Source organism: Nipponia nippon, unplaced genomic scaffold, assembly GCF_047370975.1.
Source record: "Nipponia nippon isolate SJK-2023a ecotype South Korea unplaced genomic scaffold, ASM4737097v1 scaffold_1, whole genome shotgun sequence".
NCBI lineage: Eukaryota > Metazoa > Chordata > Aves > Pelecaniformes > Threskiornithidae > Nipponia > Nipponia nippon.
The window spans coordinates 98,629,445-98,643,623 of NW_028262290.1; the positions used below are offsets into that span (position 1 = coordinate 98,629,445).

Here is a 14,179-nt window from a genome sequence, read left to right on the forward strand (position 1 = left end):
GCCTTGACTGCCGAGCTGTGAAGGGGCTCCCCCCACCCCGCGCTCCCCAAGCGTGCGGCGATCTGGGCTGGGGAAGGCAGCACGCTCACAAAGTTTGCATGCTTTCGCTTGCTTGCAGATACGCCTTCAAAAGCTTTGATCCCCCCCTTTCTCTGCTGCTCATGAAATGCAGCAGAGCGATAGTTGAGGGAGTCCATCATTTCTTTGGAGACTCTCTTTATCACGCACTCTGCTCTCTTGGGCAGAGTAAGTTTGAGGTTTGCAAGCCTGCAGAAAGAGTCGCTGTATTTAAACCTGACGATCAGGCAGATCCGTGTGGCCTGAAGGGGAAACAAAACCATTACTCTGTCTGTACCCTTGCTGCTCTGTGTAAACTAACATCTCGTACTGTTTATAGCTCTTCAGTACAGTCTTTTAAACAAATTCCTTTTTTTTTTCCTCTTCTAGAGCACTAATGGGTTACGTAAGATTCGGGACGGATGGATGGTGGCAGAGCTGTTGGACCCTACTGCACTATAACTACTGGCTTACAGACTTTTCTGTCCAGGTAGTCCCTTCTCCCTAGGAAAGGTTAGAACCTGCCGATGCTCCAACACCCTCCTTTGCCAAGAAATGGTCCCTTGATGCAACTGAAGCTGCTGTGGCTGCAGGCAGGGGAAGAGGATGCTGCAGGCATGAGGCTGGCCTGGAAGGAGTGACTGTAGAGATGGGAGAATGCCCACGTTTCGTTCCAGGTCCTGGAGATGCCAAGACTGTATTGCCCTGACTTTGTCACATTCCTTTATCTTTATGGGGACCTGCAAATCCAATTTATCAATCACAACACAGTATACCAGCACCTTTTTTTGTATTTAACCAGTAAGAATTATTTTGCAGATATGTCTCCTTTGTCTGCATATCATCTGGAGAAGCACTTGGTGCATATATACCTGTTGACCAGACTTCTTTCTTTATATTGCCATACCAATCGTATTGCTCATTGATCCACAGGATTACATTAGGCTCTATAGAAGTACAAAATCATGACACTTCAAGATGCACATTTAAATATATCATACCCATTTTTTCTTAGAGAGGGAAGGAAGTTATTTTGTTTCATGTTTTCAATAATGTATATTATTTTTTGTGGCTCAAAACCATGCAAAATGAAAAAAACAGAACAAATGAGAAGACACAAAGACTTTTGTCCAAGAAGCTCACAAACTAAATTTAGACTGAGGTGATGAGTTAACAAACAGAAGTGGGGCAGCAGTTTAAGGAAGGACAAGGGTTACAGAAATCAGATTAAATGAGGTCCATGCAGTACACCCTACTACACTTCCTTATGCCCTGCTCTAGCCAGATGCTGCAGAGAAATGGCCAAAGATTAGCTCTCAGGGGCAGGGAACTGTCTTTGTGGTTTACAGTGCCTACTTCAATGGGACACTAATCCCCATTTGAGGTCCCTGAGTGCTATAGCAATACAAATAATACACACAAAATAGTAGCAATAAGATCCCTTGGCCCAGCTCCTTTCTGAGTGCTGTGCCCCTTTTTTTGGCTGAGCCTAACCTAAGAAAAAGGAAGGACTGTGCAGCTCGTAGGGATGCAGCCGTTATTTTGGGTGTTCGTTCTTACCTTTTGAAGTTTGCTCGCTGTTAAACCGTGACACTCATCCCTTTCAGAAAGGATGTTTCAACCTGCAACTAAATTTGATATTAACCCTGCCCTTCTCCCTGTTCGATACTTGGTGATACCTCAAATGTTTGGATCTGACTACCTAGAGGTAGGAATACCAGAAAAGAGGACCATATAATATCTGGGCATAGTTTGGAGCCTGACTTCTGATAAGGAAGTGGGAACAGGACAGATGACTTTTTTATAAGAAGACAGTAGTTCTCCAGAGTAATTTCCCAGAAACTCAGATGCTTGCAAAAGAGGCATCAGGAAACACTCATGCCTGACCAAAGGGTTTTTTTCTGATGGCTGAAGTGAAGCCCAGGTTTGAAACCGTTGTTCCCTGGCCTGCTGAGCCCTGGTAGATCCAGGTCTATCACTGCCCAGAAAAGCTTGCCAGAGTCAAGAAGGTCAGTAGCTTTCTGGGCTATGAAATGTGTGGTCTGCTCCATCAGGATTAGCATATGCAGTTGGCTCCAATATGCTGGTGTCTGGAATTTAAGAATAATCTGGAAAAGTCAAACTGTGTTTAGAGCTTCATTTTACACGTGGTCTGAGGCCAGCATTCATGCCTCAGACATGCTTCTAACATATTTTGGCCACATTGTGAGGTGTTAAAGTTGAGCTGGAAAACGGTTTAAATGCTGCTGCTCTACTGGTTTGGGCCCCACAAAGGCCATCGTTCTCCGCTCCTTTACCTGTTATTTCATTCTTTAAGTCCAGCTCCGTCCAGAAGCACGAGCTCGAGCTCTCATGCAGTTGGTAATTCTTATGCGTCCAAGTAATGTGGATTTGGGTCCAGAAGACATGGTCAGTTTGTCTAATTAGCTTCCCGTCACTATAGCTAAGGCAGAAATTTAAGGTACAGTAACTCATTTTATAGTCACTCTATCTGGCACTGAATATAGATTGGAAAAATTCTTTGCTTGAGCAAGATGTGTGGTAATATTGTTATGCTATATTAAAGCGCTCTTTAAAAATAAATTACATTCTCATGAGTGTGAGAGACTAGTATCCCCTACCACAGCCAGACCCAACACAGGCAAGTCTCCTCCTTACTCAGGACTGCTAAATTCTTCCATGAAGAGGAAAGCCAGCCAAAAAGTTGTACCCTATTTTTGCTTTTGTGACCCCTAAAGAATTCATTCTTTGGTGTTCAGAAAGGCTAGATAAAGCATTTAGCTGTGAGCAGAAGAACACATTAGGAACCACACCTGTTCATCAGGGCGGTGCATGCACGTCTCCCCATGCCAAACCAAGCTGGTGTATCAAAACAGGGTCCCAAATATTCTTTAGCAAGAAATACTCACTCTGCTTGTAAGTGCTGGGTCTTCCTCTCAGCTTCCAAAAGCTGCCCCTTAAACACCGCTTGTGAATGGAAAAAATTATGCACTTTCAAATTCTCTCATGGGGAATGAGGGCTCATATCTCTCCCTCTCACACTGATACTGTAATTACACACTTTTTTTTTTTTGCCAGCAGTTGAGCTTCTCCTTGTTATATACGACATGCATGTTTCATTTTCATTAGGGCTTTTATAGTTTGAGAGGCCTGATGAGCAAGGGAAGGGGAAGTGGCTGGGTGGAAGGGCTGCCTCCTGAAGGCAAGCGGTCACGGGAGGCAGCGGGCTCTCCCATGTCCCAAACAGTGCTGCTTTTGTCCTCCACGCTGCTGCCCTCCCCCAGATGATGCCGGGTTTTGCTGACACTGAAGCCTACAGTGAGACCACAGCCTTTACAACTGCTATTGCAAAGCAATATTTACTTACGGGGAGGAAGAAACAGGGCTGGAAAGTGGGAGGCATCAATCAGAAATACCCTCCTTTGCCTCACCGTCGGGATGAGACCAGAGCATAGAGAGCCTATGGGTGATTAGCTGAGCTTTTGCTTAAACAAAAAGTAGTCCAATGTGGTACTTTTTGAATGGAAACAAGCTAAACTAGGTAGGGGTCAGACTCTCTGATGACTTATGATTCACAGCAGCTAGGAGCTAGTCCATTGTATCTGAATAATGTCAGGTCCTGACTGTGGTTAATTGCCACCCAGTTATCAAAACTTTCTGGACTGATCATCATCTCAGAAGAGGTCACACATTGTTAGTCTTGTCTTTCACCAGGAGAAGGGCAAGACTTGGAAACCTTTGTGGGAGAGAAGACGGGGGAGAAGATGGGAATGCTACTCACTGCATTTCTCATCTTGACTTAACATGGCCAAACGTTTAACTCATTGAAGAACAGTTTGGCATTTACATGGAGGCTATTCCTTTCCATGCCTACTGATGGGGTGAGCTCTCAGGCACTTGTATAATCGCTTCTGGCGGTGCTAAAGTGTTTGCTCGAAGAGGGCTGTGCAATCTGAATCTGATGTCTGAGCACTGCCATGGGTCTTCAGTGTCTGTGTTTTAATTGCTTATGGAACTGGTCATACATAAGAAGAAAACTGGACTAAAATAATTTAGCTGTAAAAAAAAATATTTTTGTATTAGAAGCCACCCCAGACCTATGAGGTTGTTATGTAGCAAAATTAAGCTAGGTGTATCTGTGGATAAGCATATACAGCTTAGGTTTTGAATACCCAAAGGATACTTTCCTCTGGATGTCTATTACTGTTAAGGGTGCAGCATCAGAAGTGTTAAGTGAGTTCTCTGAGCACGACAAAAACTGATAGCTGCAAGTAATGGCCTATAAACTCCGTGTTTCCCGAAATGCAGCCCGCACTGCGCGATGCAATCAAACCTCCTTTATATGAAACCGTCGTGTACTCTCCCAGTTCTTTTCCTTCTGCATTCCCACCTTCCTGCCCCTTGGCATTCATTCACGCCGACAAGTTATTAAAGTTGTCTCTGAAGCTGGCCCAAGGAGTCGTACATATTATTTACATCACAACAGAGCCGGGGGGCATCAGCCAGGGCTGGGGGTCTGTTGTGCCAGCTGCCATTCAGCCTTTAAGTACAAAGATAGTCCGGCCCAAAGAGATTTCTATCTTGAATTTTAACAGGTAGACAGAGGGAGATGAGTGTTTCCGCGATGCTTCAGACTCTCCATTCAAGTTGCTGTGAGTAGTAGTAGCCTTTAGGAAAACCTCCTCCTCTCTCGCAGGGCTACCAGGCAAGACTCCCAAATTGAGATAACCGGAGTTCATCGCTAGCCGGTGGTGCAGAAGCCACGGCAGCCGACCAGTGGCGTGTAACACACACTGGGTAGAATTAAAGTGAACACAAAGATTTCACAAATTCATTGCGAGTCCAATCTAATGCTCGTATTCAGAGCATGTGCATATTTCCACCTCAAAAGAAAAGAAAACAATCCCCCCAAGTCCCTCAGAATCAACCAGATTTTTTAAAGCTTTTCACTGGGAAAAAAACCTTTAAACCATTTAAAGCCCTGTTAGAAAGTCAGGCTGTAAGTATACAAAACACTGGAGACCATCATATGCTAATCTGAGCTTAACAAAACACATAGCATTACCAAGTGTAATTATACAGTCCAGCTATTAGTAGCTTTACCTCTGGCTGTTCTCCATCCTGCTTTCAAGCTACATCCTTTCCTTTCATCTTATTCTACACCACATGAAACAGGTGAGCTGCCCCCTTTATATAGCTCAGGGCTCCAGTCACATGGCTCTCAAAGCTTGGTATCTTCATTTAATCAGCTAAAAGAATCGAAATAATCAGAGATCTTTCATGAACTCCATGCCAAAATTTAATTCTGTTAAGCATTCAAAGCTTAGCAAGTTCAAAAAATCAAGAAAAAATTAATTAATTTTTCCTAGGAATATCTACTTTGAAAAGCTGCCCTGGGGGGTACATTTGTAGTTTAGGAGAATATCTCTCACAAATCACCCATACATCACTGCTAGCAGGTTCCACAAAAAGAGAACTCCAATGCTTTCTATTGTCAAGGCAACACTGTGGTGTCTGCATCCCATTTGTTCATGCATAGATAGTAACAGCATCCACTTTTTATCTGATTCCATTTGAATTTTTATCTTGACTTAACTGCTACTGATTTCTTACAGGAAAGTACAAGTTATTTAGGGTTATCTTCACCAGTAACAACTTTTGACAGCAAAGAGATGGTGATACTTCCCCTAAAGTCTGTATTTGGTACCTCACTGCTGGATTAGATGACAGTGCCAACGAGTTAAACTGGATAGAGCAGTGATTTTCAGTTTTGGGGTCCTTGCATGTGTGGGTGGGACTAGCGAAATATTTTTAAGGGGTCTGTGAAAGGTAACTCAGATAAGGCAGACCCATGACAATAGGCTTAAATTGGCTTGAAAGGAGCCTGAAGTGCCCCTGGAAAATGCTGTGGGGTCTGCAAACTGGAAAAGATTAGAGCCCTGGGGCTACGCTATCTGCTCTGATTTAGGAGCTTAGGTCCATGTTATCTGTTGTGCGATTCTTTCTCCAGCACCAGATTAACCTCACATTCCCGCATATGGGTATCTTGGGGACCTCCTCCCACCAAGACCATCTGACCCCAGAGAGTGCAGGTATTGCCCTGACAGGCATACAGCAGTTCTGTTTCTCTCCATTGTATGTTTTTCTTTACAGCATCAGCTGACTTGATAGTCATGGGTGGGTACCTGAATGTCATGTCACAGGTCCCAGGATTAGGCCTCTGAGAAGCTGCAAGAGTACCTTGTATGTAAGTCAAATATTTCCTGACCTTCCTATATTCCCACGAACAAAAACAGGGAGACATCTTATTGAGTTTCTATCAAGATCTGTGCTGCTTTTAGCAGTAGAGGAGGCTTAAGATGTCTGTTAGTATGAAAATAAATAAAATGTGCGTGTGGGAGTTTGACTGTGAGATGAAGAGCTCACAAACAGAGAAGTACGTGGTGATAGTTTTGCTGTGAGTTCATCTGCTCTGTGAAGTCACCTTCCTGACATGGGGGCCACTTTTGTGTATGTTTGCTAAAGACCTCTGGAGATCATCTGGTCCAACCTCTTGCTCCAGACAGGACAGACTTCAAAGTCAGGTCAGGTTGCTCAGGGCTGTGTCCAGTCAAGCTTTGAGTATCTCCACGGGTGGAGATTCCACCTTCCAGGCAACCTCTGCAGTGGTGAAAATTTTTACTCTCATGGTATTTTTCTCCTCTTGTATCTCATCAAGATTTCCCTGGTGGCAGCTCGTGCCTGTTGCCTCCCATCCTCTCACTGTGCACCACCAAGCAGAGCCTGGCCCTGCCTTTTCCATACTCTCCCATTTGGTAGTTGCAGACTGCAGGATGAACCCCCTTAATCTGTGTCCTCCTAAGGCTGAACAAGCCCAGCTCTCTGCCTCCCCTCCCACACCGTGTGCTCCAGCCCCCTGGCCATCTCGGTGGCCCTCCACTGGACTCGCTCCAGAATGTCCTCATCTGTCTTGTCTCAGGGAGCCAAGGCAGGACACAGCATTCCCAATGCAAGCTCATAAGTGCTGATTATGGAGGAATAATCACTTCCCTCAACCTGCTGGCTACACGCTTGCTGAAACAGCCCAGTGTTTGGGGTTGAGTCACAAGGAGGAGGTGGAGGTAAGCATGGGTTAAGGATGGATATGCTGTAGGGCACTGAGGTAACACTGCTACACACACTCCCATCGCAAGTAGGATGGCATGGTTTCGGCAAACAGGGTGTCTGCTCGCCCCACCCTGCTGTTCAGAGAGACAGAGAGTCTTGTGAATCACTGTAACTCAAAAAGAGCATAGTTTGCTTTCAATTGCCACAGCTGTGAGCTGCGACACTCACACAGATGATTCACAAAGGGCTCAGCCTCCCAGGCCCAGGGGTTGGGGAGGCCACCGGTTGCAATGCCAGATGTTGCGACCTCATCTGTGTATGAGGGGTCTTACATGCACCGTGGGAGTTGGTGGGATTTGAATTAAAACCTCAATGGTTATTCTTTTCCATCTTTTTCCTGTTCCCCTGCATTTGCTATGGAAGCTGTCAGGGAGTGTGTTAACTGATTTGTTTGCTATTTTGTTATTGGATTTGGCTGGAGAACTGTTGTGGGGAATTGTGTGGAGGGGAGTTCTCCCTCTTCTCCTAGTTCAGCTTAGGAAATGTGGCAAGGTCACCAAAGAGTGGGCAAATTTCTTTGTCAAGCCGTAGACAGATTTCATATGGGTCATGACAGGAACTCCAACCTTAATGCTACCACCACCAACAGTCTTACAAGAGCTGTGAACTATTTGGCAGAAAACTGGCAGTTTTGTAACCAAAATCCAATTTTGCAGGAAAGTTAGCTTTGTGCCTTTTTTTTGGATACTGTTTTGCTGTTGTGAAAAGCAATACATATGGAGGCCCATTAGAGCCTAAGGCTATTGTTGATACAGTCTTGACTCGTTCTTGGCACTCTTTCTTCATCTTCCTTCGATAGCTCAGCCGGTAGAGCGGAGGACTGTAGGGTGTCTTCTAGAAAGTAATCCTTAGGTCGCTGGTTCAATTCCGGCTCGAAGGAAAGGTTGTGGGGTTTTGTTTTGTTTTTTTGTCTTTCACATATTTCTGGAATTTACAACTTTGCAGAACTGCCCTTTCCAACCATATGCCACTCTACACCCCGTGAGAAATTTGGTCTATTGAAAACATACCACTTCCAAGGATTTCATTTTCACTACCCTCCTTGTCTGCTTCAGCTGGTTCTTACAGCTATGGTCCTTTGACTATTGCCACCTCTCTGCCTAATCAGTTGATGCCCATCGTACGCGCTTCTCTTCTGCAGGGGCTCCACACCTTCCACAGACCCTTGTTAGCTAGAGCAGACCCACAGTGCAGAGCTTGCAGAGCCTCTTTTAGCTGAACTGGGTGTGGAAAATGGGGGGAGGTCCAGGTACTGGGTCCTCCTTATTGCTGGTTTCACCCCTTTTCCTATCCAATTCTTGCAGTTCGAAGTTCTGAGGTTTTGAGGGGGAGGGGACTAAAAGAGATGGGGAAGAAAAATGTTTTTGTGAGGACGGGAACACCATGATCATTCAGGTCCAGGTATTTGTCTGAGACAGCCACTACGTGCGACTGTAATCATTGGCCTCGTGAGAGGGCTACGAATACCACTGTGCACACTGCGCTGAGGTGTACCATTTCCACGCACTGTCCATTTCAATGAAGAACTGTAAAGGCTGGGGCTGGTTACAAAGGAAATGGGGAAGAAAGAGGCAGTAGAACCGTATGAAAGGAGACCAGAGGCCAGGTTAACGAGGCATTCTAAGAACTCATTAATACAGAAACCAACATCAGAAACTTTCAGAGAGCTGAAAACAGGGCACTGTGATCTGTTAAAGAAAATTTTGTTTCACACCGGAAACTGACTCATGGAACTCACTTTCACAAGACACAACCAGCTCTGAGAGGTCTGTAAGAAGCTTTATTAAAGAAAAGATTAGAGGTTTTTAGATGTTTACATTAGATGAGGTGACATTAGGAATCCAAATCCCAAAGCTCATGCAAAGCTGCTCATGCAAAGCACAGTGCTAAGCCGAACAAAGACAGGAGAAGGAGGTGGCAACTTTGTTCGGTTGCTTACCTTTCACTGTGTTATAAATATATTAGTATTGCTGAATGAGAAATATTTGCTAGAAGTTGGAGTCAAATGCATCAAGGAACCAGGACTAAGCTAGAATGAATAATCAAGCCATTATATGTAATTCCAGTATTTTAAAAGATTTTTTTTTTTACTAATTATCATCAGATCAATGGCCATCGGTCATAGTAGAACACCAGTTTTCTTCGTCCTTCCAAATCCAGCTGCATTAATCCCTCTTCAGCCTGCATAGCAGTACGCACTTACAACCTCATAACCATAATGGGTTTTCAGCACAGGAAGGCACAGTACCGGAGGAAGGCAGTTCTGCCTCTCCTCTCGACAACACAACCAGCTCTCCAGGCCCTGCAGGCCATGCATTTATTGCTCCATAGGTCACCCCACAGCGGGATGGGGTTGTAAAAGCAAGGGTGGGAATGGCAAGCAGCCTCCTTCGCAGTCCTGCTAGGACTCCCAGCAGCAGCGTCTCCGGTGGGAATCGGGCAGTCGCTTTAGAGGAGGAGGAGGAGAGCGGTATGAGCCTGGGCGATGCCGCAGGAGGAACTCAGGTGTATTTGTAACTAGCCTGGGTAACAAATCTGTCCCATGGTGCCTGGGACAGACTTCTTCCTTGCAATGTGCCTTTTACGGTCTTGGTGAGCAATAAGACAAAGTAGGAACCTTTCCAAATGAGTGAATACATGACTCATGTATTTAATTGCTGCAATAAGCCTGAAGCTTTTGACTCAAAATCTGCCAATAATCATGAAAAGTAAATCCTTGTGCTCATATCAGAGAAGGGACTGATGCTTTCCCTGAGACTGGGGAATGGCAGTGACTGATGAACGGACTGAGTGCCTCACAGGTATTTTGTTGATGTGCAGATCTTTGCTGACAATATTTCAGCCTGGGCTGCACAAGGTGTGATTGAAACAAGAACAGAGGGAGAAAGGATTAATTAAAAGTAGGTTCTCATCACAAATGGTGTTCGTTCTCTAGTTGGAAAGGGTGCGTTGTTGTAGCACGGGTTCACCCTCATACTACTGCACACCAGTGGGTAACTGGGTTCTGGTGGAGAATACCACCTGACGTGGTTAACTGCTTTTATCTCGTGGCTGTTTCTTGTCATGCTATTTCAGCTACCAGGGCTGCCTCATACAGACACAGTGGTGACACTGACACGGTGTCTTTCTCCACAATGACATCTGCACAAAGTGATTTCATAAAAGTTCCAGCAAATGTAGCCATTAAGCCAGAAATATGAATTTAAATAAAGTTCTGGTGTTTTTCTCACACATGAGTTGAACTTCAGACAGCAAAGGTAAGAAGTATTTAAAAATTTTATCATCTTCCATGTTTAGGAGCTTCACCCTTTTCTTTAATCTTGAATAAGCTTTCTCTCACAGCCAAACTTCTCTGGCTCATCAGACATTATGAAGGTCACTGTGTCCTTGTCTGAGGAGTGGCACCCCACGGACCAAACCTCTGAAACAAAGACATAACCAGCTGGGGACACAATAGACCAGCAGTAGTGAGCTCCTATTAGACAAGATAATGTTTGTTATCAGTGGGATGAGTGGGACGTTCCTTCCCTTCCCAAAAGACGTTTTTCCTCTTCTTGTCTCACCTCTTGTCCCAAAACAAACTTTTAACCTGTCCCCTAGCTTAGAAGCAGCATATTGCGTGGTGAAGAAATTGAAACTCATACTGTTGGCATAAACATATTGCAAAATACTTGTACTTTCTCCCTAAAGGAAGAGCAGTGCTCACATTCCTGTAGGACAGTTTGCTGAGTTGGATCCAGTTGCCTGTGCCTGCTGCACGACTTACGTGGTTATTTTACACCTTCACTATGCAGCAGTGTTATGTGGTTTGTGACTGGTCTTGTCTGTGCTCATTCTGAAAGTAAATTTTCATTAAAAATTAAAAGCGCAATTTTGGCACTGGCATAACTCCAAGTTCTCAGTTGTCCTTGCTTTGAATGACTTTGTATATCTTGAGCTTTGTTTTGATTTTCCAATATAAATGAGTCCCAGCCTCGCTCTAGACACCTGATTTCACCTGGTTCCATCAAAGCCATATTGCAGGGAATGCTTCTTCCAATGCAACGTGAAACAACTGAGCAACGTGGGGCCTGCCTAGGGAAATTTGGTTAACCTTAAAGAAACTTCAGAAAAGCTGGGTGATTTCCCAATTTCGAATGATGTGAGCTGCATGCTCCAGTATTGGGCTTCAGCCCAGAAACGTAGTGCTGCAGCAGTGACAGGACTGAAGACCTAACTTTGTACTGAGCCCACTGCTTTCCTTTGAGCTCTGTAAATTTTTTCTGCTGCCATTGCTCTCTTGTAGCCACCTGTTGCCTCTGGTCATGCATATTTAGGCAAAGCTCTTTGAGCAGGGTCATATCTTTGTAAAGTTTTTCACGATGGCAAGGAAAACATGGTCCTGGTTCCTGTCGGGAGTAATAATACAAATAAATAGTAACAACTGTACGGTTCCCTTACAGCTTCTAGAGGTAGAATCATGGCAATTAAAATAACGTGCAATTAAGGAGAGCTTGAAAAGGCTTTTAAAACCAGGAAGCAAGTCAAGATGCTTTGCTGATGATTTGCTAGTTTTTAGAAATTGCAAGTGGTTGCAAATTGGTTTGCTTTTACCATGAAGTAAAAACTATTCTCCAGTGTTTGTTTGGCTGAATTTATGAAAAGCATCTCAGCATGGCTGGAAGTGACCAACAGCAGTTGCTGCCTTTTCTTGCAGCGGATCAGGTAGGTTTACACCAAACCAAGCAACTGTTTGCACATTTAGGCCTTCTTAACCACGCTCTACCAAGCAATTTTTCTTCTTCCTATTGTAGTTGTTATAATCAGGCCTTGATAAGAATTGCTGCCAGAGACATCCAATCAGCCCCATGTTATCATCTGGAAATGATTAGAGTCCTCAGGACAGATTGAAGCCATTTTGATAGCATTGATTAGTTCCTTATTTCAAGTTGTGCCGTTTCACCATTCACTGTTTTAAAATTCTTGCCTCATTTACGAGGATCCTTTTTTTACATTGTAAATAACAAAATGTATTTTGTTGTGTGAATCCAAATAAGCTTTGAAGTTTGTGGCTTTGTAATTTGAAAGTCATCTGGAGAGTGTATGCTCTCTTGCCAGCTTTAATCAATGCACAATATCAATTATCATATCAAAGTGTTCAATTACTCCTTAGTGATAAGGTGCTGTAGCTGTTTGGCTTAATTTCCTAGAAGATTCTCAGCACTCTCACTGCAGCATTGGGGTTACTTAGCTGACTGCTTAAAGATGTCTGCTCTGAAAATGAAGCTGGTACTATTTGAACACCAGTCTCCTCACAGAAAGCAGTGTTGGATGCTGCTTTGACACTGCAAGCCACTTCTTTCTATCTAGTTTGTGAGCTGGATGTACTGTGTTGTTGCCAGTTCTTAAGAAGGGAGACTGTGTCTGTCTGCCTGTGCTTTTATGCTTAGGAGGGATGCTAAGAGTCCTGGCTTCTTCTTTATGGAGTCTGGAAAGGTTTCAGCATTTGCTTTTCCTGCAGTATGCTGCCCTTCCATTTCCCAGGGATTATGGAGGACAGTTACTGCTCACTTCTGGGTCAGTATATTTTGTCTTTATTTGAAGGCTAAGGGGAAGAAATGTGACCTGGCGAAGCATGATTGCTGCTTAAGTCCCCCAAACCTTATAGAGGCCTGAGAAGATCTGTATTTATGAATTAAGCGTCTCGTCTAAGCTCAGAATGGAAGTGTTGGTACTCCATATTGCCCTTTTTGGAGTATATGTGGAGCTAAAAAAACCCTAATAATTTTAATGTTGATATAAAGCTCTTCTGCAATTGTTATGTTTTGAATGCCACACAATCTTTAGTGTATCCATCCTCATGTCCCTGTGATATGGAGAGGTACCAATGTCCCTGTTTCACAGAACATTGTTAGTCCCTAAGACTGTTGCTGTTGAGTGATGGGTCCTAAAAGGCTGCAGCGCAGCAGGAAAAGTCACCTGCTGTGTGTCGTGACCACCCTTCCTTGCTTCTGGAGTTCCTTGCTTTTGGTAAGCTGTTGACTTAACCCTCCAAGAAACCAGCAATGAGTTTTACCTTGACTTCAGTTGCCATCAGCTTTGCAACCTGAATGATCTCCTTGGTTCCTTCTCCCAGAAAGATATCAAACTACCACTGGGTAAAACTCTAGGTGGGTATTGCTGCTTTAAATCTTGGAGTATTGCCACAATCAGTTTTCCATGCCAGGAGAGCCAAGTGGTGTGTGCTGGAAGGGAGATCTCCTTCTGCTGTGGTCAAAACAGAGGAGGAGGAGAGTGGTGGCAATCAGGCAGGGCTGCTGGTGCAGGAGTGCCGCTCAGAGGTGCGTTCACCCACCAGCTGTGGTGTGCTGTTGCTTTCCTGCAAGAAACCACTTGCAGGTGAACCGGCCAGTGCTCAGTCCTTTGTGAGAAATGAAACAGCACATGTATCTAGGGAAGGACAGTGGAAAAACGGAGAGGACGCGAAGCTGTGTTTGAACCACGTTTCATCAGGCTGAGAGAAGGAGAGCATAAGGGGCTCTGCGGTGAGAAGGTCTGTAAAAACATAGCAATTATCCTCATCTCAGCTTGCCTATTGAGAAATAATCAAACTTGTGATGAGTCTTGTGACCTGTCAGACCTCTTAACTGAACTGCAGCTGAAGAGATTCACTATAAAAGGGTATAGGCTGCTTCTTATTGTTGATTTTTAACCATGAGAGTTCCTAAGGGAAATAGCATCTAGTAATAACATTTAATGGTCTTCTGATGAGCATCTGGTGTTGGGTGTTTTTTTTTCTTTTAAATTGCATTAAAATTAAAACTGCAGTATTGCACTGAGTCCTCATTTCCTGTTAGGAGAGGAATTATGATGCTCTATTGATTGGCAAAGCTGTTTCCCATCCTGCCTAAGTGTGGTTAGCGGACAGAACTTCTCTTGCAGAGACAGACATGCCTACCACCCCCCTCAGTTCTGA

The 14,179-nt window shown here is 44.3% G+C and overlaps 1 long non-coding RNA gene and 1 other non-coding gene across 6 annotated transcripts in view; both read left to right on the forward strand.

Moving 5' to 3' along the window:
- The window catches only part of LOC148057506 (uncharacterized), a 47,329-nt gene extending 42,844 nt beyond the window's left edge, over positions 1 to 4,485 (forward strand). For all 5 annotated transcript variants that reach the window (XR_015706256.1, XR_015706263.1, XR_015706265.1 and 2 more), the window contains one exon: positions 448 to 4,485. This is a non-coding gene — a long non-coding RNA (uncharacterized LOC148057506). The remainder of the gene's footprint in view (positions 1 to 447) is intronic.
- A 3,528-nt stretch (positions 4,486 to 8,013) lies between these two features.
- Positions 8,014 to 8,104, forward strand: TRNAY-GUA (transfer RNA tyrosine (anticodon GUA)). Its single transcript is given in 2 exon segments — positions 8,014 to 8,050; positions 8,069 to 8,104. It is a non-coding gene; the product is annotated as a tRNA-Tyr (tRNA).
- Positions 8,105 to 14,179: the final 6,075 nt, after the last annotated feature.